Raw genomic sequence first — 24,317 nt, forward strand, 5'->3', positions numbered from 1 at the left:
TTAGACACAGAGGGACTCTGCCTGTAGATGGAGCCAAAGGCTCCAATTCCCACCTAGGTTGGCAGATTTCTGGTAAAACTAGAAAGGTCATTTACATTGCTAATTTCTCCCTATATCTTTAATTATCAACTAATCTTTTTTTTAACTGATCTTTTTTTTTTACTGTTTATTTATTTTTTGAGAGAGAGAGAGAGAGAGAGAGAGAGAGACAGAGTGTGAGCAGGGGAGGGGCAGAGAGAGAGGGAGACACAGAATCTGAAGCAGGCTCCAGGCTCTGAGCTGTTACTACAGAGCCTGAAGCAGAGCTCAAACTCACAGACCGTGAGATCATGACCTGAGCTGAAGTCAGATGCTTAACCGACTGAGCCACCCAGGCGCCCCTTAACTGATAATTTTTTTAAAAACAGACTTAATATTTTTAAGATTTCATTTTTAAGTAATCTCTACACCCAACACGGGGCTTGAATCCACAACCCCGAGTTCAAGAGTCACATGCTCCACTGACTAAGCCATACAGGTACCCCCCCAAAAAAGATTTAGTTTTTTAGGTTTAGGTTCTTAGCAAATTAAGTGGAAGATACAGAGATTTCCCATATGCCCTCTGTCATCACACAAGCATTGCTTCCTCCATTATTCCATTATCAACATCCCCCACCAGAGTGGCGCATTTATGACAACTGATGAACCTACATTGACACATCATTATCATCCAAAGTCCATAGTTTATATTAGGGTTCACTGTATTGTACTTTCTATGGATTTGGCCAAATGTATAATAACATATGTCCACCAAATGATTATATATATATATATATACACACACACACACACACACACACACACACACATATAAAACATGTGGCTCATACTTCTTTTTTTAAAATTTTTTTAATGTTTCTTTTTGAGGATGGGGAGGGTCAAAGAGAGAGGGAGACAGAAGACCCGAAGTGGGGTCCATACTGACAGCACAGAGCCTGATACAGAGTTCAAACTGATGAACTGTGAGATCATGATCTGAGCTGAAATCAAGAGTCAGATGCTCAAGAGCCACCCAGGTGCCCCTGTTTGTTTGTTCTTAGTTATTCATTAAAGTTTAGAGAATATATTGTATCCTTTAAAAGAACTGGATGCTGCTTCCTTTCCAACCAGGGCCTGGCAGAATGGTTCCCACAAAGAAGGGTGGCCAGAAGAAGAAGGGCCATTCCACCATCAACGAGGTAGTGACCAGAGAATATACCACCAATGGTTATCCGCGCTGATATAAGCTTATGCAAGAAGAAATATTTCTTGTTACTCATACTAGCATTATTCACAAGCACACCTATGGAGTGGGTTTCAAGAAGACACTCGCAGAGATCTGGAAACTTGCCATGAAGGAAATGAGGACTCCAGACGTGCACATTCACACCAGTCAGTGCTCAACAATGCTTTCTGAGCCAAATGAATAAGGAATGTTCCATACTGTATCCATATGCGGTTGTCCAGAAAATGTAAGGAGGATGAAGATTCGCCAAACAAGCTCTTTACGTTAGTTATCTATGTACCTGTCACCACCTTAAAAAATCTACAGACAGTTAATGTGGATGAGAACTAACCAATGATTGTCAAATAAAGGCATAAACTAAAAAAAGAAAAAAATTTTTTTTTTTTTTTTTTTAAATAGGGGCACCCGGTAGCTCAGTTGGTTGAGAGGCTGACTCTTGATTTCAGCTCAGGTCACGATCCCAGGGTTGTGGGATCCAGGCTCACATCAAGCTCAGTGCTGAGCATGGAGTCTGCTTGATATTCTCCCTCTCTCTCCCTCTGCCCCTCCTGGCTCATGCATATTCTCTCTCTCTCTCTCTCAAATTAAATAAATAAATGAATAAATAAATGAATGAATGAAGAAATAAATACATAATTTAAAAAAAGAACTGGATGCTATTTTTTAAGGTTTATTTACTTATTTTGAAGCACCCCACACAATGAATGAAAAAAGACCCATTTAAAAGCACATTATTGTGAAATTTAGTACTTCAGTCATTAAAAAATAGTCTAAAAGCTTCCAGAGTGGGAACATATCACAAATAAAAGAATGAGAAAAAAATACTATTGGCCTCTAAGGATGCCTGGGTGGCTCAGTCAGTTAAACGTTCAACTTTGGCTCAGGTCATGATATCGTGGTTTGTGAGTTCGACCCCCATGTTGAGTTCCACATTGGGCTCTGTGCTGACAGCTCAAAGCCTGGAGCCTGCTTCAGATTCTGTCTCCCTCTCTCTCAAAAATAAATAAACATTAACAAATTATTTCAAAAATAGTGTTGGCCTCTCAAAAAAAAAAAAAAGTTGAAATCTGGAAGTTAATGAAGACATACCTTCAAAAAATTCCAAGAAAAAATTATCAACTTAGAATTCTATGCTTAGTGAAACTATTAATCATGTTTGAGGGTAAAGACATTTTTAAGCCTGAATGGTCTCAAAATTTACCTCATGAATCTGCTTTCTCTTTCTACTGGGAGAATGCAGGCAAGTGAGAAAGTAAAACAAAGAAAAAGACCTAGATCCAGTAAACAGAGAACCAATATACGTGATACACAAAGGGATTTTCCAAGATGATAGTAAAGGGAAGTCCCTGCATGACAGCTGTGGAGCAGGCCCATAAAGCAAACAATCCACATCAAAGGAGAATGGAGGACTTTTCTCCTAGAGAAAATGGATCTGATGCATTAACTGTGAAAGACTCTATTTCTCTGCCACAAATATAGTAGTTCTCCCCATGATGCCCTTCCTTCCAGAGCCCCTTTCTAAGAATATAGATCCCTGCCTCATTATGTCAAGCTTAGCCAAGGACCTATTTGGCTCATTACATTGTGAGTGAAAGTGATAAATAACTTCATAGTAGAAACACTAAGAGCCAGTCTGCCACATGTCCTTTGCCGCCTGCCACAGACCAGCCATGTTCCACAGAGGATGCTCTTCATTGGGTCTCAGGAGTGAAGACAGTATGCAGCCAACCTGTGGCAGATTTATATCATGAGAAAAACAAACAAACAAACAAACAAACAAACAAACAATGTTGCTCTAGAAAATCACTGGCATTTGGGGGTAATTCGTTATCAGAGCGTGACCTAGAATGTGCTGATTGATACTTTCTCTGAAACTTTAAAAAAAAATTTAATGTTTATTTATTTTTGAGACAGAGAGAGACAGAGCATGAGCAGGGGAGGGTCAGAGAGAGAGGGAGACACAGAATCGGAAGCAGGCTCCAGGCTCTGAGCTGTCAGCACAGAGTCCGACACAAGGCTCAAACTCATCAACTGATGAGATCATGACCTGAGCCGAAGTCAGATGCTCATCCGACTGAGCCACCCAGGCACCCCTCTCTGAAACTTTTCAAGCATGCAGAAAACTGTATTGTCAGGGGAAGAATTAGTGATCAGTATCTACAAAATTAAGCAATTACATTCATTATTTTAAAAATATTTATTGAATTCTTACTATATGTCAGGGATTCTTTCTACGCACTAGGAATATAACAAGTAAAAATATTAAAGAGGCAATTACTAATATCAAAAAATGATTATAAAAAAGGAATAACACAGTAAAGAAAATCATTAATAAAACGTAATGGCAACATACTGGATGGAAGAAAATATTTGCAAATCATGTATCTGATGAAAGGTTAATAGCCAAAATACATAAAGAACTCATACAATTCAACAGCAAAAAAACAAACAATCCAATTTAAAAATGGGCAGAGGGGCACCTGGATGGCTCAGTTGGTTGGGTGATCGACTTCGGCTCAGGTCATGATCTTGCTGTTCCCAAGTTTGAGCCCCACGTCAGGCTCTGTGCTGACAGCTCAAAGCCTGAGCCTGTTTCGGATTCTGTGTCTCCCTGTCTTTCTTTCTTCCCATTCCCGGTTTGCGCTCTCTCTCTCAAAAGTCAATAAACATTAAAAAAATAATAAATAAATAAATAAACAAATAAATAAATAAAATGGGCAGAGGATCTGAATCTTTACAAAGAAGATACACAGATGAACAACAGGTACATGAAAAGATGCTCAACATCCCTAATTATCAGGGAAATGCAAATCAAAACTACAATGAGATGTCACTTCATACCTGTTAGAATGGCTATTATCAAAACGACAAGAAATGGCAAAGGGAAACATGTGCACTGTTGGTGGAAATGTAAATTTGTGCAGCCACTATTTCCTTAAAAAAATGAAAACAGGGGCGCCTGGCTGGTTTGGTGGGTAGAGCACGTGACTCTCGATCTTGGGGTTGTGAGTTCAAGCCTTACATTGGGCATAGAGATTACTTTAAAAAAATTAGGGGTGCCTGGGTGGCTCTGTTGGTTAAGCACCTCACTCTTGATTTTGGCTCAGGTCATGATCCCAGTGTTGTGGGATTGAGCCCCTATGTTGGGCTCTGAGCTGAGTGTGGAGCCTGCTTGAGATTCTGTCTCGCTCCCTCCGCCCTTCTCCCCAACTTGCATTCTCTCTCTCTCTCTCTCTCTCTCTCTCTCTCTCTCTCTCTCTTAAATAAATAAATAAGGGCACATAGGTGGCTCAGTCAAACGTCTGACTCTTGGTTTTGGCTCAGGTCATGATCTCACAGTTCACGGGTTGAACCTGCTTGGGATTCTTTGTCTCCCTCTCTCTGCTCCTTCCTGCTTCTCTCTCTCCCTCTCTCTCTCTCTCTCTTTCTCTCAAAAATAAATAAATAAACATTAAAAAAATCCCTAACTAAATAAATAAAAATAAAACTAGCAGGAAGGCGATGGGCAAAATGAGTGAAGAGTGTGGGAGGTAAAGGCTTTCAGTTATGGTGTGAATAAGTCACAGAAATAAAGGCACAGCATAAGGAATATAGTCAACGGTATTGTAATAATGGTTGTGTTGTGACAGATGGTGCAGCTACGCTTACGGAGAGTGCAGCATAAAGTATAATCACTTTATACTTTAAATGCTTGTTGAACCACTATGTTATACACCTGAAAATTATGTAACATTGTATGTCAACTATACTTCAGAAAAACAACAACAACAACAAAAGGACTACCATATCATCCAGCAGCAATTCCACTTCTGGATATTCATTCAAAGGAAATGAGAACATTAATCCAAAAAGATACCTGCAGGGGTGCCTGGTTGGCTCAGTTGCTAGAGCATGTGACTCCTGTTGTTGGGGTCATGAGTTCTGACCCCACGTTGAGTATAGAACAACAACAGCAGCAACAACAACAAAATATATATATATAAAGATACCAGAATATGCATGTTCATTACAGCATTATTTACAATAGCCAAGACATGGAAGCAGCCTAATGGATGGATAAAGAAAATGTGATACATACAATGGACTATTATTCAGCCATAAAAAAAGAACAAAATCTTGCCATTTGTGACAACATGGATGGACCTGGAAGGCATTATGCTAAGTAAAATAAGTCAGAAAGACAAATACCATGAGTTCACTTGTATGTGGTATCTAGAAAAACAACACCCAAAGAGCCAAACTCGTAGATACAGAAAACAGATTTGTGGTTGTCAGAGGTAAGTGATGGGGGCTTATTTATTTTATAACTGGAGAAATTTATACTTTTTAAAAAAATGTTTATTTATTTTTGAGAGAGAGAGATAGAGAGCAGGAGAGGGACAGAGAGGGAGGGAGACACAGAATCCAAAGCAGGCTCCAGGCTCCGAGCTGTCAGCACAGAGCCTGATGCGGGGCTCAAACCCACAAACTGTGAGATCATGACTTGAGCTAAAGTTGGACGCTGAACCGACTGAGCCACCAGGCGCCCCAGAAATTTATACTTTTCGATCACCTTCACTCATTTTGCCTACCCCCTACTTCCCTCCCCATATGGTATAATACAATATAACTTCCAGTTATAAAATAAGAAAGCCTTGGGGATGTAACATGCAGCACAGTAACTATAGTTAATACCGTATCGCATATTTGAAAGTTGCTAAGAGAACAGGTCCTTACAAGTTATCATCACAAGGAAAAAAATTTGTTACTGTGTGATGATGAATGTTAACTAGACTTACGTTGATCATTTCATAATGTATACGTATATTGGTCATACTTGTACACCTGAAAATAACACAATGTTATGTCAATTATATCTCAAGAAAAAGTTAAAAAGACATAGCCATTAGCCATGGCAGGGCTGCCTTCAAGTGCTTCCCTGCTGCCTCCCTCCCCACTCCCCAGGTGTCCATTCATTCATATTAACATTCATCCACAACCAGGGTGCCTGGGTGGCTGAGCTGGTTAAGTGTCCCACCTTTGATTTCGGCTCAGGTCATGATCTCATGGTTCGTGTGTTCAAGCCCCACTCTGGGCTCCGTGCTGAGAGCACGAAGTCTGCTTGGGATTCTCTCTCTCCCTCTCTCTCTGCCCTCCCCCCACTTGTGTTCTCCCTCTCTTTCTCTCTCTCAAAATAAATGAATAAACATTAAAAAAAAGATCTAGGGGCACCTGGTGGTTCAGTCAGTTAAGCATCCAACTTCGGCTCATGTCATGATCTCACAGTTTGTGAGTTCGAGCCCACATCAGTCTCTGTGCTGACAGCTTAGAGCCTGGAGCCTGTTTCAGATTCTGTGTCTCCTCCTCTCTCTGCCCCTCTCCCACTCCCACTCTGTCTCTCTCTCTCTCTCTCTCTCTCAAAAATAAACATTGAAAAAAAACACCTAAAACGTTGGTCTACAGTCTCACAGACTGAAATATTTTAGATTAACTCCATACACAAATTCGTATCTCTTATCTGCCATACAAACAATCCTGCAGATTTTCTCTGCCCATTAAAACCCCAACTTCATTTTCATTATGTTGGGAAACTCTTTGCCAATTCCATATGGTCCTGATGGGGTTGTGAACTCATGGTCACAGGGGCAGTCATGAGACCCAGGCCTACCAAAGTCCCCCATTACCCTGCCCTCAGTGATGATTGAGGTGTGCTACAAACTACAATCCAAAAAAGACCAAGCATAGTCAGCTCTAAGATAACCATGCAAACACTAGAGAAGAGACCTGTTTTCTTGGAGTCACTAGGCTGGGAAGATGTAACTGTCAGTGACCCTCTTCCCCACCATTTGGAGAGAATCTGCCTGTAGAATAAAGCCACACAGAAGGGAAGACGGCCCTACCTACCCTCTTTGAGCCCTGCCTCCCGCTGTTATGAAGCCACTACCACTCCAGACTCTCCTGTTTCAGAAACCAAACAGTTTTAGCTGCTTTATTTAAAACAAAAATAGCCCTAATGCAAGGCCCAGGTCCAGCTTGAAATGTGAAAGGATATTTACAAGTGTAAAACTATTCTAATCTGAAATTTCTTTTTGATGACTGGGAGATCTGTCACTGATCTCGAAACAATTCTCTCAAAACAATAAATGGGTCATGAGCCCATTTATTATTTATTCTAAATAGGAATTGTAGTTCCTCTTAATTTTTAAATTATTTCCCCTCTTTCTGCAAAAAAAAAAAAAAATGTACATTTTGCTGTTGTTCCCTTGCTGTATTCTCCCTGACAAATGTTTATCCTCCTGATACTGAGTTACAGCTGAAAATTGCTTTGTCTTGCAACTTCCTAGACTGATGTTCGAAAGAGAAATAACATTTCTGGTAACCTAAGAAACTTGGAAGTGAGTTAAAACAGTCATCCTCAAACCTGGCTGTGTGTCAGAATCATCTGGGGGAGCTTTATTCCCCTAAAGTATGAATTCTGACTCCATTCCAAATCTTACTGGAAGGGGATTGAGTTGAATTGATTTAACACTCAGTAATGCTGTATTGAACCAAGTCATAATTTTTTCTTAAAGAGACAAAGATATAAAACAGAATCTCTTTCCTTTCGGTTACTGGAAGGCACGAATGAGCTCATGAAAGTCTCTCTTTTCTTAACTCTAGAGAACAAACTGATGGTTACCAGGGGGCTGTGGGGTGAAATAGGTGATGGGGATTAAGGAGGGCATTTGTCTGTGAAGAGCATTGGGTGATGTATGAAATTGTTGTATCACCATATTGTACACCTGGAACTAATATAACACTGTATGTTCACTATACTGAAATTAAAATAAAACAAAATAATAAAAATAAATAAATAAATAATAAATAAACAGAATGATAAAAAATAATGAAAAAAAAAATTTTAAAGACTCTTCAGCTTTGTGAATGGAGGAAAAACTTTGGCCACATAAAAGTTGGAGCTAAAGAGGCAATTTCAGGGACATTGAAATGAGAATAATGGGAAACTCTGAACTTAGGCTCAGAACTTTTGTTAATCACTTATTTAGCAAATATTTACTGAGGGTTTTTTTTTTAATAATTTTTTTTTTCTTCTTGAAAAAGAGAGCACGACCAGGAATGGGCAGAGGCAGAGGGAGAGAATTTCAAGCAGACTCCATGCCCAGCATGGCGCCCAGCGTGGGGCTTGATCTCAGAAACCCTGAGATCATGACCTGAACGGAAATCAAGAGTTGGGTGCTTAACTGACTGAGCAACCCAGACACCCCCATTTACTGAATTTTTTGCTTAACAGCCGGCCATATGCAAAAAACTGGGGGTAAAGAATTTAGAAAGCATATTTTTTACTTCAAGCTCAAAGTCAAGCAAATTTCCATGACTTAAGTAAAATTTCCAGTTGTATTGTTTTGTTCATGTCCAGTTGTATATATTGACACTCAATTCTTCCCATGAACTGCAGAAGGCAATGTTCTCCAAAAATTCTCTTCTGAAAAAGAAACTACGTTCTTATCTAGGAGTTATCACCAAAGAACTTTAATAATAATACAAAAATAACTTTAATATTACTTCTTGGGGAAAAATATGCTCAAGAAAAATGAGAATGTATTCTTTTTTTTTTTTTTTAATTTTTTTTTTCAACGTTTTTTATTTATTTTTGGGACAGAGAAAGACAGAGCATGAACAGGGGAGGGGCAGAGAGAGAGGGAGACACAGAATCGGAAACAGGCTCCAGGCTCCGAGCCATCCAGCCTGACGCGGGGCTCGAACTCACGGACCGCGAGATCGTGACCTGGCTGAAGTCGGACGCTTAACCGACTGCGCCACCCAGGCGCCCCGAGAATGTATTCTTTTAGTCTAAATCCGTAAGAGACTGCCTTGGGTCTATTTGACATTCCTGGTCTGGATATCAGGGTCAATTACTCCAGCCAAGATGGCCTCCTTGCCAGCCTGTTCCTGAATACAAAGAATCCAAAGTGTTAAGACAGTAGCTATAACTTGGGGTATAATGGGACTTGTGCTATGTCTCCCTGCAAAAACGGAGTCCAGGACCTATTTATTCTTCCTATCAGAGACAGAGCCCCATATAGAAGTTTCTGATTGAAGTGCATATAGAAACATCCTGGAAGACAGCACCCATCTTTGCAGACAGACCATTGCCTCCAAATTGATACATCAGCTGTCCCTCCAGTATGCTGCTGTGATGCACTCTCGGGCCAGTTACCTCTGGATGGTGCATCTGGGATATGGCCGGTTGATTCCATGGTCGTGGGCCCATTCCCATACCTCCTTTGCTGTGAAGTGGGTCTCCTGATCAGATACCACATTATTTGGAATCCATGCCTGTGGATCAGGGACTCTATAAGACACCATGTAGTGCTGCTGGCTGCTTGACTCTGCTGGCAGAAAAGGTAAACCAATACCCAGAATAAGTGTTACTCTGGTGAAAACAAAGTCTTGTCCTTTGTAGCAGTTTCCTAGGGCTGCCATAAAAAAGTGTCACAAATTGGGTAAACAAGAGAAATTGTCTCCCAGTTCTGGAGACTACAAGTCTGCAATCAAAGTGTCTGCAGAGGTGGTTCCTTCGAGGTCAGTGAGGAAAGGGTCCCTTCCAGGCCTTTCTCCCTGGCTCACAGATGACCATCCTTATGTTCGCGTTTCTTCCCTATGTCTTCACATTGTCTTCCCCCTTTGTGTGTCTCTCGGTCCAAATTTCCCCTTTCTAAAGGACATCAATCATATTGAGGTGGACCCTACTGTACTGATCTTATTTTAACTTGATTACCTTTGTAAAGACTATCTGTAAATCAGGTCATGTTCTGAAGCACTGCTGGTCAGAACTTCAACATATGAATTTAGACGGGACACAATTTAACCCATAACGTTTTTCCAGGACAAAAGGGGCCCAACGTCGTGATTTTCCCACCATTGGATTGTTGGGTGCTGGAGACACACACACACACACACACACACACACACACACACAAATATAAACATGATATTTATTTCTATAAATATTCTAAAGCTTTGTTCTGCAATGCAGTTAAGTTACTTGGGAAGAGTTTGATCCTCTTGAAACGTACTCTTTATGCTTTTTGAGGTGGGCACTGCTTTTTGGAGCAGTGTTTAGTCTAGGATTAATCTTTCCTCACTACTTAGGCAATACTCTTCTGATTATTCCATCCTATGCCCCATGAATGACAAGGCTTTCCACTCTGGCTGGTGGGAACACAGGCTCTTCCCAGCTTTTTGTGATCTGTGCAAGTTGCTCCTTTTGGGTGGTTCTTTCCTCAGCCTGAGTGTTTCCTCACATGCTGAAGACTTGCCGTACACCACCTGGGGCTCCCTAGCATGCTGTCTCTGCAATGGTCTCTACTCACCAGTATTTGCACCTGAGAACTCCAGCCACCCTGGGCCTCCATTGATTTCCAGCTTTGTCTCCTCAACTCAGGAAGATGGTCGGGCTCCACTTGGCTCCCCCTCTGGGCACAGCAGACTGGAAACACCGCCCTGGCAGGAAGCTCCAGCAATTGTAGGGCTCACCACATGTTTCTCTTCTTCCAGGAACCACTGTCCTTACTCTCCTGACAGCCAGTGTTTTTGAAACTGTTGTTTGGTATATTTCATGTAGCTTTTTAGTTACTTCAGTTCTTTTAGTTCCTTAAATGGGTCCTTGTTACTTCATCTTGGCTAGATATAAAAGATTGTAATTTAAAATATATATACTCAATTTTGGGAAAGTGGTGGGGGACAGTATCAGAGACTTCTACTTGGCTTTACCTAACATGATGGCTTTGGCCCCTGGTAGGCAGACTCGGTATAAGGTTTACTTCAACTGTCAAATATGACAATACCAGCCAAATATCCAGGTATGGAAGACTAACCACAGAGTGCAGACCCAGTGGACCCACTATGAACCGGAAGTTGCCAAGGACCCTATTTATTGCCTGGCTCCTCATTTGTCCCCTCCCCGGTAGGGGAACCAAGAAGACATTTTAGGCCCCTTGTGTTCAACAGCCCTAGAAATGTCTGAGTTTCCCCTTTCTTCACTGTATAATCATTGGAGTAAATAATATCATCTGAGTATGTACCTTTGGGGAAGAACCGCGGAAATCATTATAGTATATTCTAACCATGGTGCTGCAGTGTTCTTTCGCCTGCAGTCAATGAGTCCTTGATCTAAATACTGTTTCTTGCCTAGAAACATGGCAAGATCATTGTAATTTTGCTGAGCTGACTACACAGCCTCTTGTTCAACCATTCTTGCATTTCTTCCTTTATTTATTTCAAATAAAAACTGTATATATTTAAAGTGCACAATGTGCTGTTTTGATATTTATATACATTATGAAATGATTAACATGACCAAACTGATGAACACATCCATCACCTTTTACCATTTGCGTATGCATGTGCATGTGTATGTGTGTGTGTGGTAACAACACTTGAGATCTACTATTAGCAAATTTCAAGAATATGATACACTGTTATTAACTATAATCACCATGCTGTGCATTACATCTAATTTCACTTTCTTTTAATTATATGTACTTGAGTAGTATCCTTGTTGGTTGCTTCTGTTTTGCCCCTTTGGGACTCTGTTCCAACCCTGTCCAGAACTCTCTGCAATGCAAGCCCCCTTGGCTGCAAATCTGATCTAGAGTTATTAAAATTCTGGCTTCTGGCAGTTATGTACCACCACCTGCTTTATGTTGCTTTGGGCCTCCTTCATCCCGGTTGCCAGCAACAATCCAAGTTTTGGCATAGTCTCTCCAAGGGCTTGCCCTGGCCTGCAGAGGAGACACCACTGAACTTCCTAATGATTCTACTGCCCCCTTCACCTGCACCTTAAGATGATGGCCTTGTGATCATTTGTCCTCCAGGACCTCTCATGGAATATAATGCTCTCGGGAGTCTTCTGATCTCACATAACATCCACTCCACTTCTTTTTTACTTTTATTTCTTTTATGCTCACTTCTTTTTTATTTTTATTTATTTTGAGAGAGAGAGAGAGTAAGCAGAGGAGGGGCAGAGAGAGAGGAAGACAGAATCCCAGCAGGCTCTAGGCTGCCAGCACAGAGCCCTACACAGGGCTCAAACTCACAAACCATGAGATCATAACCTAAGCTGAAATCAAGAGTCGATGCCTAACTGATTGAGCCACCCAGGAGCCCCAGCATGCTCACTTCCTTAAGTCTTTTATTCTCTTACTCTACCATATACTATAGTAATTCAAAGGAGGGCATTAAAGGCAAGTGGATCCTACTAATTGCAAAGCAGACTCCATCAAGAAGCCTGCCCATAAACAGCTGGGAACACTTCACAAGTGGATTCCCCTCAACTGGACGATGGACGCCCCCCACACTCCACATACCTCACCCGTGATCTCCTCCGTGCTGTAGCTGGGTCTCCATGCACACTTCCAATGGTGGTAAGAGAAAACTTTGTAAGATGGCTAGTGAGCACACACAGAAAGCTGGCTTGAATCTGTTGGCCAGGGAGACACCACAAACTAGAGCTTGAGCTCCAACTTAGGGAAAACAAAAGAAATGCTGTCAGCACTGTCAGCATGGTGTGTTGCAGGATTGAGAGAGGGCATAAAAGCTTAAGGATTGAGAGAGGGCATAGAAACTTAAGAATTCTGCCACAAGTCAGAGCCAGAAGCACGGAGCAGATGTATCTATAAAAGATCTGACAAAGCCTTAGAATTCCTAGCAGGGCCGATGGAAGGTATTTCTCTCCCAAAGAAAGTAAAGACTACAGGAAATGACTGTCACTTCAAATGCAAAGATGACAATGCAAAACTTAAAGGAGAATGAAAAACCAAGGAAACAAGTCACCACCAAAGGATCACAATAATCTTCTAGTTACTGGTCCCCAAGAATTGGAGATCTGCAACTTACCTGACTTAAGGACTTAAAATAGTTATTTTAGGGGCACCTGAGTGGCTCATTTGGTTGAGTGTCCAACTCTTGATTTTGGCTCAGGTCATGATCTTGCAGTTCATGAGATCCAGCCCCATGTCAGGCTCTGTGCTGACAGTGAAGGGCCTGGTTGGGATTCTCTCTCTCAAAATAAATAAATATTTAAAAGAAAATAAGATAGTTGTTTTATTTATTTATTTATTTATTTATTTATTTATTTATTTATATGTTTATTTTGAGAGAGAGAGGGAGAGAGAGAATCCCAAGCAGGCTCTGCACTGTCAGCGCAGAGGAGTTCTCGAACCCTGAGACCATGACCTGAGCCAATATCAAGAGTTGGATGCTTAACCCACTGAGCCACCCAGGCACCCCTACAACAGTTGTTTTAAAGAAGCTCAGGGGCACTTGTGTCTTCTTTATGCATCTGATTTCAGCTCAGGTCTGACTTCAGCTCAGGTCCGATTTGGCTCAGGTCATGATCTCACTGTTCCTGGGTTCAAGTCCCACATCAGGCTCTGTGCTGTCAATGCAGAGCCCACTTTGGTTCCTCTGTCCTCCTTTCTCTCTACCCCTTCTCCATTTGTGCTCTCTGGCTCTCTCAAAAATAAATAAACATTTAAGAAAATAAATAAATAAAGAAGCTCAATGAGCTACAAGAAAATATAGAAAGACAATTGCACAAAATCAGGAAAACTATACATGAACAAAATGAGAACTTTTACAAAAACAGAAATCATTAAAAAGACCCAAATAGAAACTCTGGAGCTGAAAAATACAACAAATGAAATGAAAAAAAAAATGCAATGGATCAAGTAGAAAAAATAATCTGTGAGTTAGAAGATAGGAACGTTGAAATTACATAGTCTTGAGAAAAAAGGAAAGAGTGAAAAAAAGTGAAGAAATCCCACGTGATCTATTGGATACAATAGAAAGAAATGATTTGTGAATTATTGGAATCCCAGAAGGAGAAGAGAGGGAAAAGGGTTATAAGCGAATCTAAAGAAACAATGACTGAGAACTTCCTAAATCTAAGAAGAGATTTGTATATCCAAGTTCATGAAACTCATAGGTCAGCAAAAAACTCAACTTAAAGAGATCTTCTTCAAGACACATTATAATAAAACTGTTAAAAATAAAAGACGGAAGAAAGAATCTTAAAAAGCAGTGAGAGGAAAGAAGCTTCTAATTTACAAGAGAACCACCATAAGGCTATAATCAGATTTCTCAGCAGGAAACTTAACAGGCAGGAGAGAGTGGGATAATATATTCAAAGTGCTGAAAGAAAGAAAAAAAAAAAACTATCAACAGGGAATAGTTTAGCTGGCAAAGTGGTCTTTCAGAAATGAAGGAGAGATAAAGGACCTTCCCAGACAAAGAAAAGCTGAGAGTTCACCACCACGAGACCTGCTTTACAAAAACTGCTGAAAGGAGTTCTTCAAGCTGAAATAAAAAGATACTAATTAGTAATATGAAGACATATGAAAATATACAACATACTGGTAAAGGTAAGTATATAGTCAAATGCAGAATACCTAATACTGTAATATGATGGTGTGTTAACCACTTATCTCTAGGATAGAGGCTAAAGGACAAGAGTATTAAAAATACCTATAGGTACAATAATTTGTTAATAAATACACAATACAAGAAGATAAATTCTGACACCAAAAACAAAAGGGGGAAAGTAAAAGCGTGGAGTACTTTTACATGATTGAAGTTAAATTGTCACCAGCCTAAAACAGACTATAGTATCTATAAGGTATTTTACATAAGTGTCATGGTAACCACAAAGCAAAAACCTACGGTAGATTCACAAAAGATAAAGAGAATGGAATCAAAGCATACCACTGTGGAAAATCATCAATTCACAAAGGCATCAAGAGAGGGAGAAAGAAATAAGGAAACTACAAAACAGCTAGAAAACAATAAGATTGCATTAGTAAGTCTTTACATATCAATAATTATTATGAATGTAAATGGATTAAATTTTCCAATCAAAAGATAGAGTGTATTTAAATACATTAAAAAAAAAAGACTCAACTACAAAAGGTCAAGTACAAAAAAGGGGTGCTTGGGTGGGTAGCTCAGTCGGTTAAGCATCTGACTTTTGGTTTTGGCTCAGGTTATGATCTCACGGTTTTTGGTTCAAACCCCACCTCGGGCTCTGCACTGACAGTGCTGAGCTTGCTTGGGATTCTCTCTCTCCCTCTCTCTGCACCTCCCCTGCTCGCTCACTCTCTCTCTCAAAATAAATCAATAAATATTTTTAAAAAAAGGTTCACTTCAGCTTTACAGACACACAGAGGCTCAAAGAGAGAGAAAAAGATATTCCATGCCAATGGAAACCAGAAGTGATCAGAGTAGCTGCTACACTTTTATCAGACAAAATAGACTTTACATCAAAAACTGTAACAAGAGACAAAGAGGGCCATTACATAATGATAAAGAGGTGAATTTATCAAAAGGATATAATTGTAAATATATATGCACCCAACATCATAGCACCTAAATTTACGAAGCAAATAATAACAGATCTGAAGGGAGAAATACATGGCAATATGATAATGGTATGGGACCTCAATATCCCACACTTCCAACAATGGGATCATCCAGACAGAAAATCAATACAGAAACAGATTTGAATCATACTTTAAATCAAATGGAGGGTGAGCCTGACTGGCTCAGTCGGTAAAGCAATTCTTGATCTTGGGGTCATGAGTTCAAGCCTCAAATTGGGCAAAGAGTTAACTTAAAGAGAAAAAAAAGCATTAAACCAAATAGACCTAAAAGCCTATTTTTTTTAAGTTTATTTATTTTGAGAGTGAGAGAGAGTGGGGTAGGGGCAGAGAGAGGGAGAGAGAATTCCAAGTAGGTTCCAAACTCTCAGTGCAGAGCTGGATGTGGGGCTCGAACTCATGAACTGTGAGATCATGACTTGAGCCAAAATTAAGAGTTGAATGCTCAACCAACTGTGCCACCCCAATGCCCCCTAACAGTCTATTGTACAGAACATTCCACCCAATAGCAGAATATATATTCTTGCCAAGCACATAAGGAACATTCTCCAGAATAGATCCTATGACAGATCATAAAATAAGTCTTAACAAATTTGAGAATGAAATAATGCAAAGTATATTTTCTGATCATAATAGTATAAGACTAGAAATCAATAACAGGAGGAAAACTGGAAAATTCACAAAAATGTGGAAATTATGCAACATACTCCTGAATAATCTGATGGATCAAAAAAGAAGTCAAAAAGAAATAAATATTTTGAAACAAATGAAAATGGAAAGAAACATAATGTACCAAACCTTATATAATACAGCAAAAGTAGTTTTAAAAGGGAACTTTATAGTGATAAACATGTATGTTCAGAAAAAAGATCTCAAATAAAACATCCAAGTTACACCTCAAAGAACTAGAAAAAGAGGTACAAACTAACCACAAAGTTAGCAAAAGGGAGGAAATCACGAAGACTTGAGCAGAAATTAACAAGATAGAGACCAGAAAAATAACAGGAAAAAAATCAGTGAAAGTAAGAGCTGATGTTCTGAAAAGAAAAGAAAAGGAAAGGAAAGGAAAGAAAAAAGAAAAGAAAAACCTTTAAGCTAGACTAAGAAAAAAGAGAGAAGACTTAAAATAAAACCAGACATGGAAGAAGAGACATTATAACTGATGAAACAGAAATATAAAGGACCATAAGAGACTGCTATTAACAACTGTAGGCCGACAAATAGGATAAATTAAAGAAATGGATACATTCCTAGAAACATACAACCTATCAAGACTAACCCATGAAGAAATAGAAAATCCAAACATACTAATAATGAGTAAGGACACTGAATCAGTAACCAAAAATTTCCCAATAATGAAAAGCCCAGGATCAGATAGTTTCTCTGGTGAAGCCTATTGAACATTTTTTTTTTTTTTTTTTTTTTTTTTTTACATTTTTTATTTATTTTTGGGACAGAGAGAGACAGAGCATGAACGGGGGAGGGGCAGAGAGAGAGGGAGACACAGAATCGGAAACAGGCTCCAGGCTCCGAGCCATCAGCCCAGAGCCTGACGCGGGGCTCGAACTCACGGACCGCGAGATCGTGACCTGGCTGAAGTCGGACGCTTAACCGACTGCGCCACCCAGGCGCCCCAGCCTATTGAACATTTAAAGAAGAATTAATGCCAATGCTTCTTAAACTCTTCCCAAAAAATCTATGGGCAAGCATTATCTAGATACCAAAACCAGGTAAGGACACTACAAGAAATAAAACTTCAGGCCAATATCACTGATGAACATAGATGTAAAAATTCTCAACAACATATTAACAAACCAGATTCAACAGCACATGAAAAGGATCACACACCATGATCAAATAGGATTCACCCTTTGGATGCAAAGACAGTTCAACATATGCAAATTGATAAATGTAGTACACCACATTAATAGAATGAAAGATCAAAATAGAGAGAAAGCATTTGATAAAATATATCTTTTCATTACAAAAACTATCATAAATTGGAGTAGAAGGAATGTACATCAACATAGTAAGAACCACATATTATGTCAATATGTCACAATTAATGTCATATTCAGTGGTGAAAGGTGGAAAACTTTTCCTCTAAGACCAGGAACAAGACAAGTATGCCTACTCACCACTCCTATTCAACACAGCACAGGAAGTCCTAGCCAGAGCAATCAGGTAAGAAAAAGAAATAAAGGGCATTCAAATTGAAAAGGAAATGGTAAAATTATCTTTGCAGGTAATACGATCTTATACATAGAAAATCCTAAAGACTCCACCAAAAAACTTAACTAACCAACAAATTCAGTAAAGGTACAGGATCCAAAATCAAGAAATCAGCTGCATTTCCATATACTAATAACAAATATCTGAAAAAGAAATAAAGCAACTCTATTCATAATATAAAAAGCAATAAAATACTTAAGAATGAGGAACTAGATACAGATTTTTCTAAAGAAGACATACAAATGGACAACAGGTACATGAAAAGATGCTTAACATCACTAACCTTCAGGGAAACACAAAACAAAAACATGAGAAATCATCTTGCACTGTTAGAATGGCTATTATTGAAAAGACAAGAGATAACAAGTGTTGGCGAGGATGTGGAGAAAAGGGAACTCTTGTGCACTGTTAGTGGGAATGTAAATTGGTACAGCCATCATGGAAAACAGAACAGTGGTTCCTTAAAGAATTAAAAAATAGAATTACCATATGATCCAGCAATCCCACTTCTGGGTATGTATCCAAAGGAAATGAAATCAGGATCTCAAGGAGTATCTGCATTCCCGTGTTCCACGCAGCATTATTCACAATCACGAGATATGGAAAAAACCTAAGCGTCCATTATCTATAGACAAACGGATAAAGAAGTTGTGATGTATGTAAAATGGAATCTTTTTCAGCCACAGCAAAGAAGGAGATCTTGCCACTTGTGTCAACTGGCATGGCCCTTGAGGACATGATGCTAAGTGAAGTAAGTCAGAGAGAAAGAGAGAAATACTCCATGGTATCACTAATATGTGGAATCTAAAAAGGCCAAACTCATAGAAACAGAAAGTTACCAGCGGCTGGAGGTGGGAGAAATGGGGAGATGTTAGTCAAAGGGTACGAACTTCCAGTTATAAGATGAATATGTTCTGGGATTTGATGTACATTGGGATCTAATGATTACAGTTAATAATATTGTGTTATATACTTGAAAGTTGCTAAGAGTTAGATCTTAAATATTCTCACCACAAAAAAGAAATGGTCGTTATATGAGGTGATGGAAATGTTAATAACCCTATTGTGCTAATCATTTCACAATATGTAAGTGTATCAAATCATTATACACTGGGTACCTGGGTGCCTGGGTGCTTCAGTCAGTTGAACGTCCGACTTCAGCTCAGGTCATGATCTCACAGTTCGGGAGTTTGAGCCCTGTGTCAGGCTCTGTGCTGATAGCTGAGAGCCTGCTTCGGATTCTGTGTGTGTGTGTCTTTCTCTCTGCCCCTCCCCCACGCACAGTCTGTCTCTCTCTCAAAAATAAACATTAAAAAGAATTTCTAAATAAAAAGTCATTACATTGTAATGATTTGTGTTTTAAAATTTTAAAGTTTTTGTGGGTTTTTTTTGTGTCTATATTTCACACAATTTTTTTAAAAAAAAAAAAATTCTTTTAAGTAGGCTTCATGCCCAGTGTGGAGCCCAATGCAGGGCTTGAACTCATGACACTGAGATCAAGACCTGAGCTGACATCAAGAGTCGGACACTTAATTGACTGAGCCACCCAGGTGCCCCTACATTGTACACCTTAAATTATTTTTTTTAATTTTTTTTTAATGTTTATTTATTTTTGAGACAGAGAGACACAGAACATGAATGGGGGAGGGTCAGAGAGAGAGGGAGACACAGAATCCGAAACAGGCTCCAGGCTCTGAGCCGTCAGCACAGAGCCCGACGCGGGGCTTGAACTCACGGACCGCGAGATCATGACCTGAGCCGAAGTCGGACGCTTAACCGACTGAGCCACCCAGGTGCCCCTGTACACCTTAAATTTATGTTATATGCCAATTGTATCTCAATAATACTGGGGGGAAATTTTTTTTTTTTAAAGGGATAGTTCTTTTCCTCCATTATGAGACTCCACATGTTCCAGGTAGATTTTATTATTTCTTTTTTTTCTTTTTAAGTTTATGTATTTATTTTAAGAGAGACAGAGAACAAGCTGGGCAGGGGCAGGCGGAGAGGGGGACAAAGAATCCAAAGCAGGCTCTGTGCTGACAGCAGAGAGTCTAATGCGGGCTTGAACCATGAACTATGAGCCAAAGTCGGATGCTTAACTGACTGAGCCACCCATTCATCCCGACTTTATTGTTTCTTAAACCTGCTTATGCATGGGGCAGCTAGAAGAGGTGGGGGCAGAGTCTAAGAAGGATCCCTGATGGGTCCTCTCACTGGAGGGTATTCTAGCTCTTAATATGGAGGGTGGGTCTCTCTATGGGCTCTAACATTACAGAGGAGTCAGGGACCCACAGTCTCTGGAGTCCCACACCCAGATGTCTCTATCTCATGTGTCAGGGTCTCCGGTTGCCCAATTGGGACCCTGACCTTCCCATAACAGACTGGCCCAGCTGAGCATCCAAATATTTTTGAAGCTCAAAGCTCTTTCATTTTTATTTTTTTTCAAAGATTTTATTTTAAGCAATCTCTACACCCAACATGGGGCTTGAACTCACAACCCCGAGATCAAGAGTCACATGTTCCACTTACTGAGCTGGCCACGCGCCCCTCAAGCCTCTTTTAAATTTTATTTTTATTTTTTTAAAAATGTTTTTATGTTTATTTTTGAGGGGGGGAGGGGCAGAGGGAGAAGAAAACACAGAATCTGAAGCAGGCTCCAGGCTTGCCTGACACGGGGCTCAAACCCACACACCGTGAGATCATGACCTGAGCCGAAGTCAGAGGCTTAACTGACCGAGGCACCCAGGCGCCCTCCTCAAGGATCTTTTAAATGCTGACTCTGGTCTTGAGCTTTTCCTGCTCTCCCACTGCAGGAGGTAAGACCTTCTTTGGCAGTTCCCAAAGAGGCCCTCTTGTGTTCAGAAGTAGTTTTCAATTGTCATCTGCCCTCAACTTTGCATCATCCCTCTCTAGGTGATGCTATGGATTCAATTGTTCATCTTGTCCCCTCCCAATTCATATGTGGAAGTCCTAACCCCTAATGTGATGGTATTTGGAGACGGAGCCTTTGAGAGATGATTAGGTTTAGATGAGATTATGACAGTGGGGCCCGCATGAAAGGATTAGTGCCCTTGTAAGAGCCAGTTCCTGCTTGCATTCTCTGAGTGCTGTGAGAATACCTTTCCGTTGTTTTAGCCACTCATGTATGAGATTTTGTTACTGTGGCCCAAGCAGACTAAGACAGAGGATAATACAATTTATTAACAATCACCCAATTTCATTGTCCTTGTATTCATTGTTCCCCCATATTTTCCAAATGCTTGAACCATTGTACTTACTGTCCAAGGCGGTCCCCTCCAATGGAGCATTCTTCCAAATCATCACTTGTGTAAATTTTAGCAACTGGGCCACATAATACCTGTGGCAGGGCCTATCTATGTCCCAAATGCCACCTGGGATGGGGTCCTCATTGTCAGGGAGACAACGAGTGTGACTAGGCCTCAAAACTCCATCTCATCAACCTTCTTCTTGACCACACTCAGTGCCAACTCTGTTGATTCTGGTGGCCCAGAATCAGCACTAGAGTTTGGAGGGCATTGGGGTTTCTTGTGGTAAAGAGTATGTGTAATGTTTGTGAAAGATAAAAAAGGATCAGGGTGGGCATCTGGCTGGCTCAGTTAGTAGAGCATGCAACTCGATCTTGGGGTCATGATTTCGAGCCCCATGTTGGGGGGTAGTTTACTAAAAAAAAAAAAAAAAAAGATCAGGCTATGAAAACCAAACCATGGTGTAGATCTGAAACCTGTGAAGGGAAAGGGGGGAGGAAGCAGATGTGGGTAGGTGGAGCGTCAGACTGAGATGCAAATCTGCCAAGATCTCGCTGATCTAATGGGAAGCTCTAGACCAAGGATTATCTATTGGAGAAGTCCCACACTGGGCAGCAATGGCCAGGCCATGTTATTGGCTGGGGGCTGCTTGGGAAAAGTGTGATTTGGGCTCTATCTAAGGCAGACGCTGAAGGGCTACCCTTGGAGAAACCAACCAGCTAACTGCACTGCTTGCAGCTGACCAGCAAGTAATTTCATGAAGGGAGATCCTACACTCCCACAGCAGCCACGCTCACCTTGTGGTCACTGGAGACAGAAAGAGGCAGATGGACAGACAGACAGACAGACTGGAATGTGTTCATTTCAACAGATCAGAAATCACAAAACAATATGTAGAATTCAGTTATTCAAAATAGAAACCAAACGAACGACCATTTGGAATCAACATAAATTCACCAAGAATGAGTTTCACCAGAATAACCAGCATCTTTCTTTGCTAAACTATATAGAAATATGGCCTGAGAGATAATAGTTTGACACTTGGTAGAAAAAATAGCAGATTGTAGTTAAATAGTTTAAATAACACACTGAGCTGCAGATAACATGCTGTAGGCTCATGTCCTTATTGGCTTTGTTAAATTCTGAAAAGGTGTAGAAATGCTTTGAGGTGGTACTGAAAAAGAGGGAGAGAGAATAGGGTACACAATGGAATAAAAAACCAAAAAAGCACAAGGCTAAATAGCATGGCAGAACTAGACAAAGTAAAATCTCATGGGAATAAGTAATACTTTTACTCATGGGAAAAGTAATACTTTACATGGGACCCCCTCTCCCCACAAACAAACAAACAAACAAGCAAAAACAACCCTGTCAGAAAAGTGTATTTCATTTACATGAAATACAGTCAAGTGTGCCTCTGGCGTACCTCCAAGGAACTCCTAAAGCTCTGAGAAACAGCTTGAAGATCCCTGACCTGAACCAGAGAGCAAATTCCATTCTTTTTTGTAGGTCAAACTGTTTGAAGTAGTAAGATCAGTTCTGGCTATCACACTCTAAAGCATCTGTGAAAATCTTGGTGCTACAAAAGAATAATGAAAGGATTTAAAAATGTATCGGGTAAAAAACCAGCGAGGGAGATATTCTCCTGGAAAAAAAAAAGATGTGTTCTAAACATCTGGAAATATCTGGAGAAGGGACAAGGACTTATTCCATGTGTCTCCACAAGGCAGAACTAGGGGAAAAAAAGATGGGAGAGTGTGTGATTAGTTTCCTAGAGCCGTCGTAGCAAACGACCATAAACTGGATGGTTTAAAACAACAGACATTTATTCTCTCACAGTTCTGGAGTGAGAAGTCCAACATCAGGTATCAGCAGGATCATACTCTCCAAAGGCTCTGGGGAAGAATCCGTCCTTGCCTCCTCCAGTTCCTGGTGGTTCCCGGCAATCCTTGGTGTTCCTTGGCTTGTAGATGTATCACAGCATGGATACATGGTGTTCTCCCAAGTGCCTGTGTCTCAGTGTCTTCTCCAATTTGTAGGACACCACTCATATTGAATTAAGGTCCACCCTACTCCATCCAGTATGACTTCACTTTAACTAATTACAGCTTTGACAACTCCATTTCCAAATACCGTCACATTCTGAGCTACTGGGAGTTAGGACTTCAACATATATTTTTTAGGGAGACACACTTCAATCTAGAATAAATCGTATAAGCAGACTTCAGTTTGAAAGAAATAACTTTCTAATGATAAGATTTGCTGAAACGTGCAGTAATTTTCTGAGTTAATTCCTGTCAGTGAAGGTGTCAGGGGTGATTCACTTCAAAGATGCTGAGAAGTAACTAATTCATTGGGTAGGTTATTAGACTAGAAAATATTAAATTTTTCAGCTGTTGGTCAATAGGCAAATAAGCTCATGAACTAAGTGAGATTACATCACTCTTTCATTAACGTTGCCACCTAAAAACTTCAACTCACATCTCCACTCACTAATTCACTAGGTAAGTTACTGTATTTGCTGCTACAAGGAAGTACAAACATATCCTCTCCCCCAAACCTGCTCCCCTCCTTGTGTATTGGTGAAAGTCATCAGCCTCTCTGTTCAATTGTCTAAGCCAAAAGTATGGGGGTTCATGTTAAGTATAGGCATACTGACTTAGAGCATGGATTTTGAAGTCAGTCAGACTCAGGATTAAATTCCAGCTCCATCACTTTTGACCTATAATTTTGGGCAAGTTGATTATGGTTGAATTGCCCACTTTCTTATACTCCACTTCAGGCCTTTATCATCCTTTGCCTTTATTGCTTAAAACCTCCTAATTCTGTTTGAGGTAGAACATTCAGTAAAGTATTAATATATAAAGTGTGGAATTAAATTTTTTTAAATTTTATTTTAGGGAGAGCGTGGATGAGCAGGGGAGAGGGGCAAAAGGGAGAAAGAGAGAATCTTAAGCAAGCTTCACGCTCAGTGCAGAGCCTGACACGGGGCTCAATCCTACAACCCTGGGATCATGACCTGAACCAAAATCAAGAGTTGGAGGCTCAACCAACTGAGCCACCAAGGTGCCCCTAAATTGTGGAATTTAATGAGTTTTCATATACATATAAATCTGGGAAAACAAGATAATCAAGTATCCA

The 24,317-nt window shown here is 40.2% G+C and overlaps 1 pseudogene; it reads left to right on the forward strand.

The window, feature by feature from the left end:
* Positions 1-1,139: 1,139 nt before the first annotated feature.
* LOC109269527 (60S ribosomal protein L31-like) lies at positions 1,140-1,594 on the forward strand (annotated as a pseudogene).
* Positions 1,595-24,317: the final 22,723 nt, after the last annotated feature.

Source organism: Panthera pardus, unplaced genomic scaffold, assembly GCF_024362965.1.
Source record: "Panthera pardus isolate Hobbes unplaced genomic scaffold, ASM2436296v1 HiC_scaffold_7, whole genome shotgun sequence".
Classification (NCBI taxonomy): Eukaryota; Metazoa; Chordata; class Mammalia; order Carnivora; family Felidae; genus Panthera; species Panthera pardus.